This window comes from Phyllobates terribilis, unplaced genomic scaffold, assembly GCF_046119375.1.
Source record: "Phyllobates terribilis strain yellow unplaced genomic scaffold, ASM4611937v1 Scaffold_9__5_contigs__length_417890890, whole genome shotgun sequence".
Classification (NCBI taxonomy): domain Eukaryota; kingdom Metazoa; phylum Chordata; class Amphibia; order Anura; family Dendrobatidae; genus Phyllobates; species Phyllobates terribilis.
In genome coordinates this window covers 173456098-173476689 of record NW_027362769.1, presented here as the reverse complement: position 1 = coordinate 173476689, position 20592 = coordinate 173456098, and the positions used below count along the sequence as shown (strand labels likewise).

General features: G+C 44.0%; 1 long non-coding RNA gene across 1 annotated transcript in view; it reads right to left on the bottom strand.

Moving 5' to 3' along the window:
• The window catches only part of LOC141161892 (uncharacterized), a 122590-nt gene that overhangs the window by 62925 nt on the left and 39073 nt on the right, over nt 1–20592 (bottom strand). The window contains exon 3 of the long non-coding RNA XR_012250703.1: nt 4724–4821. This is a non-coding gene — a long non-coding RNA (uncharacterized lncRNA). The remainder of the gene's footprint in view (nt 1–4723; nt 4822–20592) is intronic.

Here is a 20592-nt window from a genome sequence, read left to right as displayed (position 1 = left end):
CAATCTGCATGCACAATCCCTATGTACAATCCCCATGTACAATCCGCATGTAAAATCCGCATGCACAATCTGCATGCACAATCCCCATGTACAATCCGCATGTACAATCTGCATGCACAATCCGCAAGCGTTTTTTCTGCCAGGGAGATGCAGAAACGCTAAAAAAAAATCTGGAACATTTCTGTATCGTGGGCACATAGCCTTACATTAATTGTATGACTCAATATTGAGCACACGTAGCCACCTATACACAGCAGGAAGCCGCACGTAGCCATCTATACACAGCAGGAGGCCGCATGGTGCCATCTATACACAGCGGGAGGCCGTACGTAGCCATCTATACACAACGGGAGGCCACACGGTGCCATCTATACACAACGGGAGGCCGCACGTAGCCATCTATACACAGCAGGAGGCCGCACAGTGCCATCTATACACAGCGGGAGGCCACATGTAGCCATCTATACACAGCGGGAGGCCGTACGTAGCCATCTATACACAGCTGGAGGCCGCACGTAGCCATCTATACACAACGGGAGGCCGCACGTAGCCATCTATACACAGCAGGAGGCCGCACAGTGCCATCTATACACAGCGGGAGGCTGCACAGTGCCCCCCCCAAAGACAGCAGGAGGCCGCACGGCGCCATCTATACTCAGCAGGAGGCCGCACATAGTCATCTATACACAGCAGGAGGCCGCACGGCGCCATCTATACACAGCGGGAGGCCGCACGGCACCCCCCCCAGAGACAGCAGGAGGCCGCACGGCGCCATCTATACTCAGCGGGAGGCCGCACGTAGCCATCTATACACAGCAGGAGACCGCACGGCGCCATCTATACACAGCAGGAGGCCGCACGGCGCCATCTATACACAGCAGGAGGCCGCACGGCGCCATCTATACACAGCAGGAGGCCGCACGGCGCCATCTATACACAGCAGGAGGCCGCACGGCGCCATCTATACACAGCAGGGGGCCGCACGGCGCCATCTATACACAGCAGGGGGCCGCACGGCGCCATCTATACACAGCGGGAGGCCACACGGCGCCATCTATACATAGTGGGAGGCCGCACAGCGCCCCCCCCAGAGACAGCAGGAGGCCGCACGCAGTCAGTCACGCACACACACAAACATATACAGACATATACATACACGCATAAACACATTTGAAACACAAAAATACATATAAACAGACATCACACAATGATATCTGCCTGCACACACACACACACACACACACACACACATACACACACATACACACACATACACACACATACACACATACTTACCATCCCCCGGCTCCATTCCTCCTGCCTGCTCTGACTTCTCCGTTGCAGCAGTGCAGGCCGGGCGCACACTGCGTGACGTCACAGCTAGGAGACATGGCCGCGCACAGGGCCGTGTCTCCTAGCAGTGACGTGGCCGGGCCAGCACAGGGACGTTAACTGCTGCAGTGCTGGCCCAGCCAATGAAGAAGTAGCGGCTGCTGCTGGGGGAGCGGTCCGGGGCCCCCCCTCCCGCCACTGCTACCGGTATGTGCCGCGGCGGCCCGCACATATAATGAGGGCAACCTGGCATTAGACACCCCGCCCGGAGCCACGGGCCCCCTGCAGGCTCGGGGCCCCGGGCGGTAGCCCATATTGCCCTCATTATAATCCGCCTATGACCCCATGTGTCTGTATGTATCCTGACATCCCATAATGTGATCAGTAGTGTATGACCTCACGTGTCTGTATGCATCCTGACATCCCATAATGTGATCAGTAGTGTATGACCTCACGTGTCTGTATGCATCCTGACATCCCATAATGTGATCAGTAGTGTATGACCTCACGTGTCTGTATGCATCCTGACATCCCATAATGTGATCAGTGTGTGCCCCTATGTGTCTGTATGTATCCTGACATCCTATAATGTGATCAGTAGTGTATGACCCCATGTGTCTGTATGCATCCTGACATCCCATAATGTGATCAGTAGTGTATGACCCAACGTGTCTATGTATCCTGACATCCCATAATGTGATCAGTTATCATAATGTGAGCTACTGTGGGGGCATCATACTGTGTTTGGGGGGAATGTACTGTGAGGACATTTTGAATGTACTGTGAGGACATCATACTGTGTGGGGGAATGTACTGTGGGGGCATCATACTGTGTGTGGGTAATATACTGTGGGGGCATCATACTGTGTGGGGGGAATGTATTGTGAGGACATCATACTGTGTGGGAGAATTTACTGTGGGGGCATCATACTGTGTGGGGGGGTGTACTGTGGGGGCATCACACTGTGTGTGGGGGAATGTAGTGTGGGAGCATCATACTGTGTGGGGGGAATGTACTGTGGGGGCATCATACTGTGTGTGGGGGAATGTACTGTGGAAGCATCATACTGTGTGTGCAGAATGTACTGTGGGGGCATCATACTGTGTGTGGGGGGAATGTACTGTGGGGGCATCATACTGTGTGTGGGGGGGAATTTACTGTGGGGGCATCATACTGTGTGGGGGAATGTACTGTGGGGGCATCATTCTGTGTGTGGGGGAATGTACTGTGGAAGCATCATACTGTGTGTGCAGAGTGTACTGTGGGGGCATCATACTGTGTGTGGGGGGAATGTACTGTGGGGGCATCATACTGTGTGTGGGGGGAATGTACTGTGGGGGCATCATACTGTGTGGGGGAATGTACTGTGGGGGCATCATTCTGTGTGGGGAATGTACTGTGAGAACATCATACTGTGTGGGGGGGAATGTACTGTGAGGACGTCATACTGTGTGTGTGAATATACTGTGGGGTAATCAAACTGTGTGGGGGGAATGTACTCTGGGGGCATCATACTGTGTGTGGGGGGAATGTACTGTGGGAGCATCATACTGTGTGGGGGGGAATGTACTGTGGGGGGCATCATACTGTGTGTGGGGGAATGTACTGTGGGGACATCATACTGTGTGTGGGGGGAATGTACTGTGGGAGCATCATACTGTGTGGGGGGGAATGTACTGTGGGGGGCATCATACTGTGTGTGGGGGAATGTACTGTGGGAACATCATACTGTGTGTGGGGAGAATGTACTGTGGGGCATCATACTGTGTGTGGGGGAATGTACTGTGGGGGGCATCATACTGTGTGTGGGGGAATGTACTGTGGGAGCATCATACTGTGTGTGGGAGAATGTACTGTGGGAGCATCATACTGTGTGTGGGGGAATGTACTGTGGGAGCATCATACTGTGTGTAGGAGAATGTACTGTGGGAGCATCATACTGTGTGTGGGGGAATGTACTGTGGGGGCATCATACTGTGTGTGGGGGCATGATACTGTGTGTGCGGAATGTACTATGGGGGCATCATACAGTGTGTAGGGGGAATGTACTGTGGGGGCATCATACTGTGTGTAGGGGGAATGTACTGTGGGTGCATCAAACTGTGTGTGGGGAATGTACTGTGGGGGCATCATACTGTGTGTGGGGAATGTATTGTGAGGACATCATACTGTGTGTGGGAATTTACTGTGGGGCCATCATATTGTGTGTGGGGGGATGCACTGTGGGGGCATTATACTGTGTGTAGGGGAATGTACTGTGGGAGCATCATACTGTGTGGGGGGAATGTACTGTGGGGGCATCATACTGTGTGTGCGGAATGTACTGTGGGGCATCATACTGTGTGGGGGGATGTACTGTGGGGTCATCATACTGTGTGTGTGGAATGTACTGTGGGGGCATCATATTGTGTGTGGGGGAATGTACTGTGGGGGCATCATACTGTGTGTGTGGGGGAATGTACTGTGGGAGCATCATACTGTGTGTGGGGGGAATGTACTGTGGGAGCATCATACTGTGTGTGTGGGGGAATGTACTGTGGGAGCATCATACTGTGTGTGGGGGGAATGTACTGTGGAGACATCATACTGTGTGTGTGGGGGAATGTACTGTGGGAGTATCATACTGTGTGTGGGGGAATGTACTGCGGGGACATCATACTGTGTGTGGGGGAATGTACTGTGGGAGCATCATACTGTGTGTGGGGGAATGTACTGCGGGGACATCATACTGTGTGTGGGGGAAAGTACTGTGGAGACATTATACTGTGTGTGGGGGAATGTACTGTGGGAGCATCATACTCTGTGTGGGGGAATGTACTGCGGGGACATCATACTGTGTGTGGTGGAATGTACTGTGGGGACATCATACTGTGTGTGTGGGGGAATGTACTGTGGGAGCATCATACTGTGTGTGGGGGAATGTACTGCGGGGACATCATACTGTGTGTGGGGGAATGTACTGTGGAGACATCATACTGTGTGTGTGGGGGAATGTACTGTGGGAGCATCATACTGTGTGTGGGGGAATGTACTGCGGGGACATCATACTGTGTGTGGGGGAATGTACTGTGGGAGCATCATACTGTGTGTGGGGGGATGTACTGCGGGGACATCATACTGTGTGTGGGGGAAAGTACTGTGGAGACATTATACTGTGTGTGGGGGAATGTACTGTGGAGACATTATACTGTGTGGGGAGGGAATGTACTGTGGGAGCATCATACTGTGTGTGGGGGAATGTACTGCGGGGACATCATAATGTGTGTGGGGGAAATGTACTGTTGGGGCATTATTCTTTGTATGGTGAGCACTGTGGCAGTATGTGTCCCTCTTTCTTATTTTTAAAAGTTGTGCATTGTGTGGGGTTGTGATTTTATCAGCACCACTCACCTCTGTTGCGGCAGTGGCCGATGTGGTAGTGGGAGGCTCCTCCCCTGCAGCTAAGCACTGCCCATTTTGAATCAAAGTGACGACATCAATGCAATAACCTAAAAGATACAATTAATAATATTATTATTATTATTTTTTTATGCTAATTTTCTGGTATAAAATCTGTACTTAATTTCCCCCAGCGCCTCCTCATTCAGCATCTTATTAAGAGAAGCAGCTAGAAGGTCAGGGGCCACAAATGGAAAATCTGTAACGGGCCCCACCTAGCATGCACCATTGGGATCAGGATGTGGGTGCATCTGCCATAGCTCCCTCCTGACCACCATTATATTCTGCATTGGTTCCTAATTGCAGGACACCATAGATAGTAGTCTTCCCCTCCCCCACAAGCTTCTGACAGCAGGGAATAGATGTGGGAATCATGGTCGGCTACACAGTACCCCACGCAGAGATGTGCAGACATTGTGTCTGAGGACAGTGAACGCCATGTACTATCGCCCCCCTCCCTGCTGATACATACAATGGGGCGATAACTCATAGGTGAAGCTGCGTCATTCACCCACACACAGGCGAGTGCCCATCACTATCACAGGATGTCATACCTGCCTACTCCGCTGATGTATGATACTTTCTGGGAATGCACCGGCTCCGCCAATAGTGGTGACCAGGGCTGGCAACTCCTCCTGGAAATACTATGAAGTGCACATACACCAGAGCGCCATTGCAGCCCACCAGTACCGTCACATCAAAAGCTAAATTCCCACGAAGAGAAATTGGTGTGTTTTTGATGCTGCATATTTTCATTGCAAAAAAAAGCAGTATTTTACAGTTCCAGCAAAGTGTATGGAAATTATAGAAATCTCGTACCCGCTGTGCTTTTTCATGCTGACCTGTGGTGTGATTTTGAAATCTGTGACGTGTCAATTTCTCTGGCGCTAAATATCCATTTTATTTGCTGACTTTCACCATAACCTTGAATGAGACACATGTAACACATGAAAAACTAGATTGACGCTCACCACATGGTATGATAAAACACAGAGCGCTTTCTCAAGGTACTCTGAGAGGTACTCTGCGTGAAACGGTCGTACCTTGATAAAGCACTCTGTATGTAAAACGGTCGTACCTTGAGAAAGTGCTACGTGCGTGAAATTGGCAATACCCTGATAAAGCGCTCTGTGCGTCAATTGGCCGTACTCTGAGAAAGCGTTCTGCGCGTGAAATAGCCGTACCCTGATAAAGCGCTCTGTGTGTGAAATGGCTGTACCCTGATAAAGCGCTCTGTGTGTGAAATGGCTGTACCCTGATAAAGCGCTCTGTGTGTGAAATGGCTGTACCCTGATAAAGCGCTCTGTGTGTGAAATGGCTGTACCCTGATAAAGTGCTCTGTGCGTGCAATGGCCGTACGTTGAAAAAGCGCTCTGTGCATGAAACGGCTGAACCTTGAGAAAGCGCTCTGTGCATGAAACAGTTGTATATTGAGAAAGAGCTCTGTGCATGAAACTGCGGTACTTTGATAAAGCGCTCTTTGTGTGAAATGGCCGTACTTTGATAAAGCGCTCTGTGCGTGAAATGGCCATACCTTGATAAAGCGCTCTGTGCATGAAAATGCCGTACCTTGATAAAGCGCTCTGTGTGTGAAACGGCCGTACCTTGACAAAGCCCTCAGTGCATGAAACGGCCGTACCTTGAGAAAGCGCTCTGTGCGTGCAATGGCCGTACCTTGATAAAGCGCTCTGAGCGTGCAATGGCTGTACCTTGATAAAGCTCTCTGTGCATGAAATGGCTGTACTTTGATAAAGCGCTCTGTGTGTGAAACGGCCATACCTTGATAAAGCGCTCTGTGCATGAAACTGCCGTACCTTGAGAATGCGCTCTGTGTGTGAAAAGCCTGTACTTTGATAAAGCGCTCTGTGCGTGAAATGGCCGTACTTTGATAAAGAGCTCTGTGCGTGCAATGGCCGTACCTTAAGAAAGCGCTCTGTGCATGAAACAGCCGTACCTTAAGAAAGCGCTCTGTGCATGAAACAGCCGTACCTTGAGAAAGCGCTCTGTGCGTGCAATGGCTGTACCTTGAAAAAGCGCTCTGTGAATGAAACGGCTGAACCTTGAGAAAGAGCTCTGAGCATGAAACGGCCGTACCTTGAGAAAGCGCTCTGTGCATGAAACAGCCGTACCTTGAGAAAGCGCTCTGTGCATGAAACAGCCGTACCTTGAGAAAGTGCTCTGTGCATGAAACGGCTGAACCTTGAGAAAGCGCTCTGTGCATGAAACGGCTGTACTTTGATAAAGCGTTCTGTGCATGAAATGGCCGTACCTTGATAAAGCGCTCTGTGCGTGAAACGGCTGTACTTTGATAAAGCGTTCTGTGCATGAAATGGCCGTACCTTGATAAAGCGCTCTGTGCGTGAAACGGCCGTACCTTGATAAAGCGCTCTGTGCGTGAAACGGCCGTACTTTGATAAAGCGCTCTGTGTGAGAAACGGCTGTACTTTGATAAAGCGCTCTGTGTGTGAAACTGCCGTACCTTGATAAAGCGCTCTGTGTGTGAAACTGCCGTACCTTGATAAAGCGCTCTGTGCGTGAAACGGCCGTACTTTGATAAAGCGCTCTGTGTGTGAAATGGGAAATTAGTTGAAAGAGGCAAAATTGACTATTCAGCTGCAATCCATGCAGTTAAGGAGATACTTTAGCCAGAAGCATTCATACTTAGTGACTGGTTAGGTCAGAAATATGAATAAAGAGAAAATTTTTCCAGGGTACATTTTTGTTTTGTTTCCACCTTTTTCTTTTCATATATTTAGTCTAGTCTTCTCTGTGATTGGTATTTTCTTGACCCCATAATATATGCTTTGTCGTCTGAGATGTCCATCTTTTGTCTTTTCTACAGATTTTTAAAAGGATTTGCCAATAAAGATTGTTGAATTTTAATTAATTGCCCGGTGTGTTGATCTGGATCCATCTTCACTTCCTCTTAGGTCAGAAATGCCAAATTGGTGGGGGGTTCAACTACTGAGACCCCCAGAATATAGGTCATCGGTTTGCGATTAGGAGTTTGACTGGAGCAGTATTCCAGTATGTGCTCTGCATCTCTATTGTATGCATATAGCACTGACAGATACAGGTGATTGGGGGGGTCCCAGTTGTCAGACCCTACTAACTCACCTATCCAGTGGCCAAGTGACAAATTCTTTTGGCAGGAATACAAGCAAAAATTAAAACCCGTTCTGTATGAGAAGTGTTTTCCTTGGACAGGACGCAGATGTCCGACCATTTGTCAGCCATGTGGGATCTCATGGAGATATTTCTGCGTCACTCAGACACTTACCCAGTTTGAAGTCACCTCCAGGTTGGACGGATAGAAGATTATCTTCTTCTAGACAAGTTAGTGGAAAAGCAAGGAATGTTGGGAACTGTAGTTTTAACTTAGCAACTTCTCCAACAACTTGACTTTTCACAGAAATGAAACCAGATACCTTACACAACAGGTCATTAACAGAAAGATACAAGAGTAACACACAGTTGGGGGGGATTTATAATGAGCGGAATTTTTAAGTCAGTTTTTCTCGTGGCTGCATCGCTGTTATTTGCCTGATGCACAATGTTTGATAGATTTAGGGAATCTTTAAAAAAACTTTAGAAAAGTTTCTCCTCTTTATGCGCCACCTCCCTGTTGGAGCGAGAACTGCAACTTTTCTGTGACTTTGTAAAAAGTCGCCATTCATAAATCCTATTTACATAAGTAAAGAATTCTCACTTTCCCATCCACTATGTAAAAGTGTCCAGAGCCAAAAGTGGCACATTTGTGCATAATAATGACATCCAACAAGTTTTGTGAGCAAAAAAAAAAAAAAAAACCTGGTGCAAAACCCTTGATAAATTCCCCCCCATATTGTACAATCTCAAAGAGTTTTTTGACAAGGAGTTTAGAGAAAATTCTGCTCCAAAATCCACATAAAAATGCTTCAAAGACTCTTGGAATAAGATTCCTTTAGATATCATTGAGAAAGAAGACCTACAATGTACAAAACTTTGTTTTTTTCAGTGTAGGAGACACGACATGTCAATTCTTCAGACAGTTTTTAAAGGGGTTTTGTAAACTAAAGTGTTAGCATATTGCTAGGCTATGCCATAACCCATGATTGTTCTGAGTCCGGGACCCTCACCTATCCAGGGAATCCAGAACGTAACAATCTCGATCGCAGAGGGTGTGACTGGGCCCTGATGTTAGCACCAGCGTCTGCGCCAGCTATTGAGGAGGATGCCACACATCGTGGGAGCGGGGTAGGGTAAGAATAATTGTTTGTTTCTTTTTAATATATACTGGAGAAGAACTTAAAGGGCCCAGCATGGGGGACATTATACCTGGAAGGGGCCCAGGATGGGGGACATTATACCAGGAAGGGGCCCAGGATGGGGGACATTATACCAGGAAGGGGCCCAGGATGGGGGACATTATACCAGGAAGGGGCCCAGGATGGGGGACATTATACCAGGAAGGGGCCCAGGATGGGGGACATTATACCAGGAAGGGGCCCAGGATGGGGGATATTATACCAGGAAGGGGCCCAGGATTGGGGACATTATACCAGCAAGGGGCCCAGGATTGGGGACATTATACCAGGAAGGGGCCCAGGATTGGGGACATTATACCAGGAAGGGGCCCAGGATGGGGGACATTATACCAGGAAGAGGCCCAGGATGGGGGCCATTATATCAGGATGGGGGACATTATGCTTTTCCTTCATGTAGGGCTGATCAGATCTTTAGGGTCAGCTGTGGACTGCCCTTGTCAGGGCGGGAGCTTTGGGGTCCTAGGGACAGCATATGAGAACAGGGCATTATAGGGTCAGAGGTGGATGACCGCTGGATTAACCCTGTGCTATTCTGTGGAGAAATTCATGCTGCAGGACCGGTGAGATTGTTCCTTTTCTTTCTACTTATGAATTTCCACTGTTTGCATATGATAGTCTCTCTCTACTATTAAGGAGTAAACATTATTGTAGTAAATTAAGGAACATATATCTCCTGTTGTACTTTCTGAACTAGTCCACCCCACTGGGTGAATAACATCCTTATTTATGTTTGTTTGTGTGTATCTAGATACTATTTGGGGACATTATACCAGGAAGGGGCCCAGGATTGGGGACATTATACCAGGAAGGGGCCCAGGATTGGGGACATTATACCAGGAAGGAGCCCAGGATGGGGGACATTATACCAGCAAGGGGCCCAGGATTGGGGACATTATACCAGGAAGGGGCCCAGGATGGGGACATTATACCAGGAAGGAGCCCAGGATTGGGGACATTATACAAGCAAGGGGCCCAGGATGGGGGACATTATACCAGGAAGGGGCCCAGGATGGGGGATATTATACCAGGAAGGGGCCCAGGATTGGGGACATTATACCAGCAAGGGGCCCAGGATTGGGGACATTATACCAGGAAGGGGCCCAGGATGGGGGACATTATACCAGGAAGAGGCCCAGGATGGGGGCCATTATATCAGGATGGGGGACATTATGCTTTTCCTTCATTACAGTGATTTGTCATCACTTTATGAAACGGGAAAACCCTTTTAAAAAATAAAATCCCCAAATATAACCAGACCTAAGGCGAATCATCCTGCCCTCCATCACTTCCAGATTTGGACACTAAACGTATGATTTTTATTATGGCTATGTCTTCTACCAGGAGCTGTACTTGATTTGAACACTCATTTTGTGCTGAAAGACTCCCTTTAACTACCGATGCAGCAGAGTTGAGCTTGCAGCGTAGCAGAGTTGAGCTTGCAGCGTATCAGAGTTGAGCTTGCAGCATAGCAGAGTTGAGCTTGAGGCGTATCAGAGTTGAGCTTGCAGCGTAGTAGAGTTGAGCTTGCAGTGTAGCAGAGTTGAGCTTGCAGCATAGCAGAGTTGAGCTTGCAGCATAGCAGAGTTGAGCTTGCAGCATAGCAGAGTTGAGCTTGCAACGTATCAGAGTTGAGCTTGCAGCGTATCAGAGTTGAGCTTTCAGCGTATCAGAGTTGAGCTTTCAGCGTATCAGAGTTGAGCTTTCAGCGTATCAGAGTTGAGCTTTCAGCGTATCAGAGTTGAGCTTTCAGCGTATCAGAGTTGAGCTTGCAGCATAGCAGAGTTGAGCTTGCAGCATATCAGAGTTGAGCTTGCAGCATAGTAGAGTTGAGCTTGCAGCGTAGCAGAGTTGAGCTTGCAGCGTAGCAGAGTTGAGCTTGCAGCGTAGCAGAGTTGAGCTTGCAGCGTAGCAGAGTTGAGCTTGCAGCGTAGCAGAGTTGAGCTTGCAGCGTAGCAGAGTTGAGCTTGCAGCGTATCAGAGTTGAGCTTGCAGCGTATCAGAGTTGAGCTTGCAGCGTATCAGAGTTGAGCTTGCAGCGTATCAGAGTTGAGCTTGCAGCGTATCAGAGTTGAGCTTGCAGCGTAGCAGAGTTGAGCTTGCATCGTAGCAGAGTTGAGCTTGCATCGTAGCAGAGTTGAGCTTGCATCGTAGCAGAGTTGAGCTTGCAGCGTAGACGAGTTGAGCTTGCAGCGTAGACGAGTTGAGCTTGCAGCGTATCAGAGTTGAGCTTGCAGCGTAGCAGAGTTGAGCTTGCAGTGTAGCAGAGCTGTGATTGTACAGCAACATTTTGATGTAGAGGGAACAAAAAAACACTACTGACATCATAAAAAACTAAATGATATCACAGCAAGGAAAGCCATGACTTCTTCACATACAATACCTAGAGCACTAGCGCTACCAAGTGGTCGCTCACGTTACTGCAAGTGACCTATTTTCCCCTATTTTTCAGCCACCGATCCTTACGGGAACAGATTCATTCGAAATCCAATAAAAGTTTAACTGTTGAAGGAAATCCCAAAGATAAATGTCACATAATCGACATCTTGGATTCGTCTTCCGAATGTATTCACCATAAGACTCTGCACAGCCTGAAATGATCAGAACTGTCACAGCCTCGGGTGAAAGGGTTAAAGATGTCTGATTACCGCCGCAAAATCTTATTAAAATTCCTTGCATGGGGTTCGGAGGATAACTGTATTTTCTATTTGTTTTAAACAATTACGTTGGCAATTTGATTTCGCCCGCGCCCGGAGCAGCCGAGCGCGGCCTCTGGAAATAATAAGCCAAATGAGAGGGTTATTTTTAATATAACAATGGCGCGCCTGTCTGCAGGAGCCAGGAATTCTGCGTTATCAATCACCTGCGCATATTACTTCTGCAGGGACAGGTCCCGGAGAAGAATGCCGGGGTGCAGAGGGGACCCATAAATCAAACCCCGAAAAAAATCATTAATTATACAGACAGGTAGCAAAAGCGGAAAAAAAAACCTCCTGAATTTCCAATGCGATATCCATGGGTATGAGCGCTGGGCCATCAGTACGGTGGGGTCACAACAAGGTTAGAAACGCTGATATGTCACCCAGAGACGTTCAGTGTGCAGACCCCCCAACTGCACCGGGGGTTTCAATAGACCCCTGGGTTATAACAAGAGCCTGCAGGGCGGCGTGCACACACTCAGTATCTGCAGCAGATCTTTCTGCACCAAAAACCAGAGTGTTGGCAGTAAAAACACTTTGTGAAATGCACGTGTTTTTGACGTGTTTTTCATGCATGGTTTATGTGTTTTTATTTGCATTTTTCTCCATTTATTTGAATTGATTGAAAATGCTGCAAAAACGCTGAAAGAATTCACACTTCTTTTTTTTTTTAAAAAAAGGAAAAAATAAGAATTAGATTTCAGAAATCTCATTCATTTTGCTGTTACTGAAAAGTGCAGCATTTTTTACCCTTTAAAAACGAGTGGCAAAAACGCAGTGTGTGAATGAGTCCTTAGGGTTTGTGTTCCAAGAAGTTTTTTTTTTTTTTTTTTTTTCGAGGAGCTTGGAGCAAATTCTCTAGATTCTGACAGACGTGGGGTGACGCATTCTGGGGTCTCGGCTTCTACATTGGGCACTGGCAGTAAAATCTGATGAGATCTGTAACGGGGGCGCCACCGCAGACGAGCTCACAGCAGAGGGATCTTGAACGCAGACTGCGCTATGGTTTTCTGTAGAAAATGATCTCTGAACTCAGTGAAGACTGAGCTGATGAAGCCGCCCCGGAAACATTTCTGGCATATTATATGGATTATTATGGTTGACGCTGCAGATCCGGGCTGTCAGGGCTGACAATCCCACAGTCGTGTCCTGGACTTTCCCACGCTCCCATGTCCCGGCATCTCTTATCTTAGTGCCTGCACAGCTGCATTGGCGCGGTGCCCCCCAGCCCCCTCCCGCCGTCTCCCACCTGCAGCTGCATCGAGAGGTAAAGCCCCTGGTGAAGGAGATGATGGTCGCCGCTCCCTGATAGCGCTCCGGAGAAACAACAAGCCTTTGTTCAAGCAGGGCCATCCTAAAAATATTAACGAGATGCCCAAGTGTAAGAAAATGGGTTATCACCGCCGCCTGAAACACCGCGACTATAAGCAAGGCTGCAAATTACAACTTGTGCTGATCACTGGAAATATGCAGGATAATGGGAGGATGGGAAAGGAATTGTACTTGTTACAGGAGCATTTAAAGGGGTCCAGGATTTGAAAAACATGGCTGCTTTCCTCCAGAAACAGCGCCACCCATGCCCACAGGTTGTGTCTGGTATTGCAGGCAGCTTCATTTGTCATTTTACAGCTCTAGACACAACCTGACTGAAGATACCAGGGGGGAAACCGAGAAGTAACGGTGTGGAACGTCACATGGGGTGATTCAAATCTGTTTTCTTACCATCGGACTTTCGAGCGCTGCCCCCATTTTTTGGATTTGTATACGAGAGGATTTGATGTTACCTTTGGGGGCTTTGGACCCATTTGCGTATGAAAAATGCTGTTTTTATCTTTCTATCTCTATTCATGTATCTATCTGGCATTTAGATCCGTCCATTGTTGACGTTCTTTCACGGCATAGACGAGGGTGACAGATCTCCCATTTTTGATTGTCGATAGATCTCCACCTAATCACTGGAAGCCCAGACCGGGTAGAGCCGACCAGTGCTCTGTCATTCTCACTACGGTCATTGTCGTTCAAAGCAAACACCTTCCCTAATCGACCATGAACGACCGAACGACAAGTCACCGAGGAGAGTGAGGTCTGAGCTCCCTGACACACGCCGGCCTCTGTATCAACCACTTCACCTCCTGCGGCTCAGCTGCCTTAAAGTGGTGCAATGTCGCCCTCTAGTGTTCAAGTAGTAAAGTTACATAGGTTGAAAAATGACTCAGGACCATCAAATTCATTCAACCTTTCTCCAAAGTTCATACTTTTAATAATAAATAACAGCAGAAAAAAAAACACGAAACGTCAAGATCCGGCACACGAACCATGCAATGCCGAAAATGTTTTTTTTTTTTCAGATTTTCTCCAAAATTGAAGGCAGAAAAGAAGAAATGGAGAAGATGAGGCAGAAATCCAACTGTGTCTGTGAGCGCATGATCTGCCGTCCTTGTGACCGAGGTCTCAGCTCCCCCCTGATGCTCTGACAGCTGGAAAACGATCCACACTGTAACTGCGCACTCTGCTGGTCAAGAGCCAGAACTGCAAGATGCAAATTTAAAGACTGTGGACACTTTTAACATGGGAGAAATATTTTTACAAGTTAGACTACATTCCCACGATGAGTTTTTGACACCGCATATTTTTTTTTGCAAGTAACCTATTTTACTAAATGGGTACAGAAACACCAAAAAGCTCATCATGGGAACATAACCTAAGTGGCTACTTTTAGTTAAAGGGGTTGTCCAGTATTAATCAACCTCTTATTAATGAGCTCTGGAAAGTGAAAAAAATAAATAAAAAAAGTAAAATGTTTTGTGACACAGAAACCCTACATCCCCTGATTTTCAGCTCAATACCACCTACTAAGAACTCCATAGTGTGCGGTTCCTCTGCCATTCTCCCTGGAGATACATGAATAATACTACATCTGGGTGTAACCACTGTCACCCGAGTGCAGTCAGAATCTCATCCAATTTACGCGTCAAATTCCAGCATGGTGAGATCTGTTTTTAATGCCGAATCAGTATGAGAAAAAAACCGCTGCTCAGCACTGCCCCATAGAGTAACACTGGTCCGAGTCCTATCCGATACATCAGATAGCACGTGTCCGATTAATACGGTGGTGCGCACGAGACCTGAGGATGACACACCGTAATTATATCACACGAGGATTCACTTTATAGCACATACGGATTCCACGTACTAAGTGTATAGAACACCGGGATCAAACTGTCCTTAATGACAGAGAATACAAAGTAAATTCTCCGATTGTCAGGAACCGTTCACATTCCGAACATGAATGTCTGGTAAGAAGCTACAAACGCAACTGATATATAAATAGGCAACAATACAAGAAAAAGCACGACATGCCGCGTCCGTAATAACTGAGAAGAAAGTAAGAACTCGCTCTGATTTCTGCAAAGAACAAGCTGTGCTGCCAAGACGCCTTGTCATTAAAGCAGAATGTGCAGACGCAGAGAAGTGATGTACTGAACCCTCAGCCTCATCCCCCCCGCAGGGTGAATCTACCGTCCCCTCCTATCCCCTACAGAAAACTAAACCGTTATCATAAAACCAAGTAAATAACAATCCTGAACAGGAGATCGCTGACCGATCAATTCATGAAAAAATCCTAAAAATATCAACATCTGACAATCATGTCTCCAAAAGGAATACAGACCTCTACATACAAGAATATAACGACTACCAGCTCCTGAACCCGTTCTACGCCCGGGTCGCGAGCATTTTTCTTGGTCCATTTTCTGCGATGTTAATTTTGCAGTACAATACTTCAATAAAATAGAGCCGGAATCAGTGCGTGCGCATACCACGCTGTCTGGCGCCATTTTATTGAAGTAATGTACTACAACGTCAACATAGCAGTGCGCGCGCCGAGCATAGGGATAATGGAGATGGCTGGAGCATGTGCACTGCGTCAATAAAATGGCGTCAAAGAGTGCACATCTTGCGATATCCGGTGCCATTTTTTAAGACATTGTGACTGTGAATTAGCATACACAGTGTTCTCAATAAAATGGCGCCATAGTGCGATATGTTCAAGCGCTGACTCCAACGCTACACTGCACAGGAGCTGACCATCCAGGCTATGGACAGAAGGAAGCGTCAAGCATTACATATAAGATCATACTGCCCCTATGTACAAGAATATAACTACTATAATACTGCCCCTATGTACAAGAATATAACTACTATAATACTGCTCCTATGTACAAGAATATAACTACTATAATACTGCCCCCTATGTACAAGAATATAACTACTATAATACTGCTCCCTATGTACAAGAATATAATTACTATAATACTGCCCCCTATGTGCAAGAATATAACACTATAATACTGCCCCTATGTACAAGAATATAACTACTATAATACTGCCCCTATCTGCAAGAATATAACTACTATAATACTGCTCCTATGTACAAGAATATAACTACTATAATACTGCCCCCTATATACAAGAATATAACTACGATAATACTGCCCCCTATGTACAAGAATATAACTACTATAATACTGCCCGCTATGTAAAAGAATATAACTACTATAATACTGCCCCTATGTACAAGAATATAACTACTATAATACTGCCCCTATGTGCAAGAATATAACTACTATAATACTGCCCCTATCTGCAAGAATATAACTACTATAATACTGCTCCTATGAACAAGAATATAACTACTATAATACTGCCCCCTATGTACAAGAATATAACTACTATAATACTGCTCCCTATGTACAAGAATATAACTACTATAATACTGCTCCTATGAACAAGAATATAACTACTATAATACTGCCCCCTATATACAAGAATATAACTACGATAATACTGCCCCCTATGTACAAGAATATAACTACTATAATACTGCCCGCTATGTACAAGAATATAACTACTATAATACTGCCCCTATGTGCAAGAATATAACTACTATAATACTGCCCCTATCGGCAAGAATATAACTACTATAATACTGCTCCTATGAACAAGAATATAACTACTATAATACTGCCCCCTATATACAAGAATATAACTACGATAATACTGCCCCCTATGTACAAGAATATAACTACTATAATACTGCCCGCTATGTACAAGAATATAACTACTATAATACTGCCCCTATGTACAAGAATATAACTACTATAATACTGCTCCTATGTAGAAGAATATAACTACTATAATACTGCCCCTATATACAAGAATATAACTACTATAATACTGCCCCTATGTACAAGAATATAACTACTATAATACTGCCCCTATGTACAAGAACATATCTACTATAATACTGCTCCTATGTACAAGAATATAACTACTATAATACTGCTCCTATGTACAAGAATATAACTACTATAATACTGCTCCTATGTATAAGAATATAACTACTATAATACTGCCCCCTATGTACAAGAATATAACTACTATAATACTGCTCCTATGTACAAGAATATAACTACTATAATACTGCCCCGTATGTACAAGAATATAACTACTGTAATACTGCCCCCTATGTACAAGAATATAACTACTATAATACTGCTCCTATGTACAAGAATATAACTACTATAATACTGCTCCTATGTAGAAGAATATAACTACTATAATACTGCCCCTATGTACAAGAATATAACTGCTATAATGCTGCCTGCTATGTACAAGAATATAACTACTATAATACTGCCCCTATGTAGAAGAATATAACTACTATAATACTGCCCCTATGTACAAGAATATAACTACTATAATACTGCCCCTATGTACAAGAATATAACTGCTATAATGCTGCCTGCTATGTACAAGAATATAACTACTATAATACTGCTCCTATGTAGAAGAATATAACTACTATAATACTGCCCCTATGTACAAGAATATAACTACTATAATACTGCCCCTATGTACAAGAATATAACTACTATAATACTGCCCCTATGTGCAAGAATATAACTACTATAATACTGCCCCTATCTGCAAGAATATAACTACTATAATACTGCCCCTATGTACAAGAATATAACTGCTATAATGCTGCCTGCTATGTACAAGAATATAACTACTATAATACTGCTCCTATGTAGAAGAATATAACTACTATAATACTGCCCCTATGTACAAGAATATAACTACTATAATACTGCCCCTATGTACAAGAATATAACTACTATAATACTGCCCCTATGTGCAAGAATATAACTACTATAATACTGCCCCTATCTGCAAGAATATAACTACTATAATACTGCTCCTATGAACAAGAATATAACTACTATAATACTGCCCCCTATGTACAAGAATATAACTACTATAATACTGCTCCCTATGTACAAGAATATAACTACTATAATACTGCTCCTATGAACAAGAATATAACTACTATAATACTGCCCCCTATATACAAGAATATAACTACGATAATACTGCCCCCTATGTACAAGAATATAACTACTATAATACTGCCCGCTATGTACAAGAATATAACTACTATAATACTGCCCCTATGTGCAAGAATATAACTACTATAATACTGCCCCTATCTGCAAGAATATAACTACTATAATACTGCTCCTATGAACAAGAATATAACTACTATAATACTGCCCCCTATATACAAGAATATAACTACGATAATACTGCCCCCTATGTACAAGAATATAACTACTATAATACTGCCCGCTATGTATAAGAATATAACTACTATAATACTGCCCCTATGTACAAGAATATAACTACTATAATACTGCTCCTATGTAGAAGAATATAACTACTATAATACTGCCCCTATATACAAGAATATAACTACTATAATACTGCCCCTATGTACAAGAATATAACTACTATAATACTGCCCCTATGTACAAGAACATATCTACTATAATACTGCTCCTATGTACAAGAATATAACTACTATAATACTGCTCCTATGTACAAGAATATAACTACTATAATACTGCTCCTATGTATAAGAATATAACTACTATAATACTGCCCCCTATGTACAAGAATATAACTACTATAATACTGCTCCTATGTACAAGAATATAACTACTATAATACTGCCCCGTATGTACAAGAATATAACTACTGTAATACTGCCCCCTATGTACAAGAATATAACTACTATAATACTGCTCCTATGTACAAGAATATAACTACTATAATACTGCCCCCTATGTACAAGAATATAACTACTATAATACTGCTCCTATGTACAAGAATATAACTACTATAATACTGCTCCTATGTACAAGAATATAACTACTATAATACTGCCCCCTATGTACAAGAATATAACTACTATAATGCTGCTCCTATGTACAAGAATATAACTACTATAACACTGCCCCCTATGTACAAGAACATATCTACTATAATACTGCTCCTATGTACAAGAATATAACTACTATAATACTGCCCCCTATGTACAGGAATATAACTACTACAATACTGCCCCCTATGTACAAAAACATATCTACTATAATACTGCTCCTATGTACAAGAATATAACTACTATAATACTGCCCACTATCTACAAGAATATAACTACTATAATACTGCCCCTATGTACAAGAATATAACTACTATAATACTGCCCGCTATGTACAAGAATATAACTACTATAATACTGCCCCTATGTACAAGAATATAACTACTATAATACGGCCCCCTATGTACAAGAATATAACTACTATAATACTGCTGCTATGTACAAGAATATAACTACTATAATACGGCCCCTATGTACAAGAATATAACTACTATAATACTGCTCCTATGTGCAAGAATATAACTACTATAATACTGCCCCTATGTACAAGAATATAACTACTATAATACTGCTCCTATGTACAAGAATATAACTACTATAATACTGCTCCTATGTACAAGAATATAACTACTATAATACTGCTGCTATGTACAAGAATATAACTACTATAATACTGCTCCTATGTACAAGAATATAACTACTATAATACTGCCCCCTATGTACAAGAATATAACTACTATAATACTGCTGCTATGTACAAGAATATAACTACTATAATACTGCTCCTATGTACAAGAATATAACTACTATAATACTGCCCCCTGTGTACAAGAATATAACTACTATAATACTGCTGCTATGTACAAGAATATAACTACTATAATACTGCTCCTATGTACAAGAATATAACTACTATAATACTGCTCCTATGTACAAGAATATAACTACTATAATACTGCTCCTATGTACAAGAATATAACTGCTATAATGCTGCCCCCTATGTACAAGAATATAATTACAATAATACTGCTCCTACGTACAAGAATATAACTACTATAATACTGCCCCTATGTACAAGAATATAACTACTATAATACTGTCCCCTATGTACAAGAATATAACTACTATAATACTGCTCCTATGTACAAGAATATAACTACTATAATACTGCTGCTATGTACAAGAATATAACTACTATAATACTGCTCCTATGTACAAGAATATAACTACTATAATACTGCTCCTATGTACAAGAATATAACTGCTATAATGCTGCCCCCTATGTACAAGAATATAACTACTATAATACAGCTCCTATGTACAAGAATATAACTACTATAATACTGCCCCTATGTACAAGAATATAACTACTATAATACTGCCCCCTATGTACAAGAATATAACTACTATAATACTGCTCCTATGTACAAGAATATAACTACTATAATACTGCTCCTATGTACAAGAATATAACTACTATAATACTGCTCCTATGTACAAGAATATAACTGCTATAATGCTGCCCCCTATGTACAA